Raw genomic sequence first — 4,733 nt, 5'->3', positions numbered from 1 at the left:
CTGCCATGTGAGGACACAGGAAAAGACAGAAACATAAAAAAATTATTTAAAAGATAGTTTTGTCTGTCAACCATTATATCAGGGCTAGCTCAGGGTAGAGCAGAAGGAGCTTGAGTACCAGTGGGTAGCATGGAGTGTTGCAAAGAACCCTCAGCAGGGTTGAGAGACCAGGCCAGCCCCCATTTCCTTCAGGTCTCTGTGGCATCATCAGTAGGTCACCTGCACAAAACAGTGACACCCCAGCCCCCCACCAACCCCTGCTCCCTTTTCTCTAAACCACTCCTCTCCTGCTGGCGTGCTTTGTTTGTTTATTGACGGTCTCTACTACATCAGAATATTGGCTCTGGAGGGCTGGGCTTTTGTCTGTTTTATTCTCTCTAGGGCCCCCAGCACCTAGAGCAGGCCCTGAACCCTGAGGAATGGAATATATCAGTGCTTCCTGACTTTGATTCTCCAAGTGCACTTATACTCTTATTTGTGTAACAATGAATTTAAATTAACACGTTATTTTCTTTGGCCCAACTGAAGCGTAAATAAATATGTGACTTTAAAAGTAGATTACTTAAACAAATACATTCCTAACCAAAACACGTTTATATGCGTACATATAGAATCATTTTGCAAACTCTGGGCAGAACGTGTCTCACACATTGGGAAACAGTGCATTATAATGAATTTCCACTGCCTCATTCTGCCTCAAACTTAGAAATATATGAAATTAGAACCAGATCATTTTAACCTGCCCACAGATACCAGTTTAGAAAAAGTCAAGCCACGATGTTCAGGTTTCAAAATGGTTTCAGAGCTCCCGTCATTTTTTCCGGAGATGGAAGGATGAAAGCACACTCACCCAGTCAGTCACTCCATGGTTCTGATGACTGTGGCTCTTGACAGAGGGTGCTAGGATAGTGGCACGACCCTCGTCCTTCTCCCTCAGCCCTGGTCAAGAGGTCATGGTGGATACAGCTCGAAGGGAGGGAAGCTACAGGAGTTCGTGAGGCTTGTGGATTGTTCAGATGCACACGAAGGGGTAGGAACAAAAAGTGAAAGCTCTGTCAGGCTAAGCTGGAGTAGCAGCAGAAAATCTCAAAAATAGGCCGGGCGTATTGGCTCATGCCTGTAATCCCAGCACTTTGGGAGGCCGAGGCGGGCCGATCACCTGAGGTCAGGAGTTTGAGACCAGCCTGGCCAACATAGTGAGACCCTGTCTCTACTAAAAATACAAAACTTAATCGAGCTTGGTGGCGCACGTCTGCAATCTCAGCTACTTGGGACTGAGGCAGGAGAATCGCTTGAACCCGGGAGGTGGAGGTTGCAGTGAGCCAAGATCGTGCCATGGCATTCAAACCTGGGTGACAGTGAGACTCTGTCTCAAAACAACAACAACAACAAGAACAATAAACTCAAAAGCAGATGCAGAACTGTGCTGTGAATTACTTACTGTTCGTCATGAGAATTCATAAGAATGGATGTCCTTCACTACGGCTGTGAGTTATGAACTAAAATGAAAACCAATCGATTCTATAAATATTTATTGAATGTTCTGCTAGTCATGCAGTCATGGCTGAGGTGTAATGATAAATAAAACTCATAGTTTCTCCCTAGCAATTTAGAAACTAGGAAGGAAGATACATATCAAAGACAATTAGTGCAATGCAAGCGATCATGGAGACATGTGCAAAGTGCAGCGAGGTGGAGGTCTGCACTCTGCAGAGGAGGTGAGCCTTGAGAAAACATCCTTTAAGACTCAGCTCAGGTGTCACCTCTTCCAGCAACCCTTCCTTGATCCCTCCACTTCTAGGCTGGCTTAGATGCACCTTGCAAAGCACATCTTCAGAATAGCACTTACAACATTGTGTTGTAATTTTGTTTGCTGCTTGAGGGGGGATCAGAGCTAAAGAAATAGTTTAGGATGACTCTAGGTTTCAACATTTCTTACTAATTTGAAGTAAATAAAGACGCAAAAATGCATTGAAATGAGAGTCTAGCATCTCATTTGGCCAAACGCAGGAACGCCTAGAAATGTGGACTTTATAGAAGCCTGGCATGTCATAATTTTAAAAGACCAATGAGGCTACATTGTCCAACTTCGCATCTTATACCAGAATCTCCTTCCTAACACTGTCCTTATCTAACTTACGCTTGACCGCTCACAGTTAAGAAAGACTAGTGACCTCTTGAAGAGCCCTCGCTAAATCCAAATAATCCTGCCTATTAGAAAATTATTCATCTTAATCTGAAATCTGTCCTCTTGAAACTTATATATATTTTCCTAGTTACAAACCTATAGTTTCCTATATTACAAAAAGTAATATATGTTTGTTGTAAAACTGAAATAACAGCAAGGTATATAAACTAATCATAGCTCACTGCCTTTCCACCTCTACTTTCCCAAGTGAGCCAATGATGGCAGTTTGTGGGGATTTTTCCACAATTTTTAAATTTTTCCAGCAACAATATAAATATATGTTCATATAGAGTATCTTTCCCTTTTCTAGAAACAAAAATGTTATCATATCATTTATTCTACCCTTCAACTAGCTCTTTCCATTTACATCAGGAACATCCTTCCTGGTATGTAAATGTGTGTATACACATGTCTGGGTATGCATGCATGTATATGCATATGGGCAGATATATATTTTTATATAAAAATAAAAATGTCATATTAGCTATGAATTATATATTTTGCAAATATAATGTATTTTATTTATTCGGTAGTCCCAGTTAATTTCAGCTTTGTTCATATAGCACAGGCTGTAAATGTGTGTCCTAATCTGTGCTCTTATTTTTACAGAAATGCTTTCTAGAAGCAGGATTGTGGGATCAGAACATATGCCAAATATTGCCAAAGTACTTTCATAACTATTTCATTGCTAATTTTTCCCCACATTCTTTCTTGCTAAAACTGGATATTATCAATATTTGAATATTTTTGCCGGTCTGGTGGCTGCAAGTTATATCATATTGTTTTACTTTGCCTTCCCCTTAAAGCTTGTTAAATTGATCACTTTTATATGTAGATTCTATTTACATTTTTCTTTTTTGAGACATTCCCCCAAATGTCCTATGGGCCATTTATTTAATAAGTTTGAAATCTTACCTGAATCTAATTTCAAATGGTACAATTAAAGTAAAATGTAATCAAGTTTAACAGTTCAAATAATCAATAAAGAGAAACACCCCCTGGAAAGGCACATTGTGCAGTCTCTCCACCGCCTTAGCATCTCTCAGGAAGAGACTGCTGTGAGGATGGCTTCTCCTTGCATCCCCCAGCCTAGACTGGGGAGTGCTCCACACCAGCTCTTGCTGCTTTGGGGATCCAAGGGAGAGGGAGAAACCCACCATGAATGTAAGCATTTGCACATGTTGTGGGAGGTAGACGTGGAGACTGAGAATCCTGTAGGGTTAAGGCAAGCCCCTCACTTGCCTATTCAGGACCTGCTCAAAGCTTCTCCAAGCTGCCTCTTCTTCCCACTCCTGCAAAATAAGAGGGCAGATCATCCTACTGATTTGGGATGAGAAATACTTGAGCTACTTTCCCATTAATTAACTTCCATCCATTAACTCCCAGCAGCCTTTAAGGACGAGAGATGCTGCCCTGGTGTCTTCGGGAGCCCACTCTTCCCCCTCCATTAAATACCTTGGTGTATCACTGGTTTTATGTTTTTAACTTCTTAAGAAAAAATGCTTCATAAATAAAGGTACTTGGTATAAATAAATTCTTCATAAATAAAGATGGATAAAAGTATCTAAGAGATGTGGCTATCCTCTTTAAAATTGCAAACCTTTTACCATGACATTTCACATCTCATTTTTCCCTCTCCAAAACATGTATCACATTCTAACATACTATATAAACTACTTACATATTATTTCCATTTAGTATTGTCTGCCTTCTTCTACTAGAGTTTGAATTTCATGAGGGGAGGGACTTTCATGTGTTTTGTTCACTGTTGTATGTCTAGTATCTAAACAGTGCCTTACACAAGTATGTGCTCAATAAACTTCTCTTGAATGAGTAAATGAGTGGACTCTGGTTTAAAGATAAGGGGAAAGAACCAACAGAACCCCGTTGCCAAGGATGCTAAAAATTCCAACCGTGGCTGGTTCCCAATCTCACCCTCTATGACAGGATAGAAACTCTTGTAAGTGGTAGGTAAAATGGCTCCCAACCATGTGGTCACATATCCTTTAAACAGAACTATTTTCAAAGTGGTTGGTTCAAATGAAGCTCTAATGTTTTCTATTTTCCATTTACCCGTATCATTTATGATTTAGTCCTTTTAGATTAGGCTTAGAGTGGCTTAGATGAGAAGGTACATTTGGGGGTTAGACATGGACAGCCACAAGTGTCATTAACTTTTGCATAATAAGATGACCTTTTGAGACTTTTTTTGGAACTGGTGAGAAAGCATTCTCTTCACAGAAATTATGTCCCTTTGGTACTTTTTAGTCATTTGCAAAATTTGGTAATAATTTCCTGCAAGGTACAGTGCATAGAGGATGGTCGAGTCCCAGCCTTTCATCCATATGTTGTGATTGGGAGCCTACTCTAGGGTCCTCTAGTCACAATGATTGGTGAAGATTCAGGAATGGGCCTATGACCCAACAAGACCCAATCAGAGTGGATTCCAGGATTTATAAATGAGTTCTGGAAAAAGAGTCTTTCTCTTTTCTATGAACTATAAGCTTGGAAGAGTATTGGTTGGAATTGCTGCAGCCATCTTGCC

At 40.3% G+C, this 4,733-nt stretch overlaps 1 long non-coding RNA gene across 6 annotated transcripts in view; it reads right to left on the bottom strand.

Moving 5' to 3' along the window:
- LOC107966622 (uncharacterized) overlaps window positions 1–4,733 on the bottom strand; it is a 216,643-nt gene that overhangs the window by 2,408 nt on the left and 209,502 nt on the right. For 3 of the 6 annotated variants that reach the window (XR_010148072.1, XR_010148074.1, XR_010148073.1), the window contains 2 exons: window positions 3,346–3,480; window positions 851–1,366 (listed from right to left, as the gene is read on the bottom strand). This is a non-coding gene — a long non-coding RNA (uncharacterized LOC107966622). The remainder of the gene's footprint in view (window positions 1–850; window positions 1,367–3,345; window positions 3,481–4,733) is intronic. The other 3 variants (XR_008538503.2, XR_010148075.1, XR_010148076.1) reach the window with 2 other exon arrangements.

The sequence above is a fragment of the Pan troglodytes genome, chromosome 10, assembly GCF_028858775.2.
Source record: "Pan troglodytes isolate AG18354 chromosome 10, NHGRI_mPanTro3-v2.0_pri, whole genome shotgun sequence".
Lineage (NCBI taxonomy): Eukaryota > Metazoa > Chordata > Mammalia > Primates > Hominidae > Pan > Pan troglodytes.
Note: the sequence above shows the minus strand (reverse complement) of the source record. Positions and strands in the feature narration are given on the sequence as shown.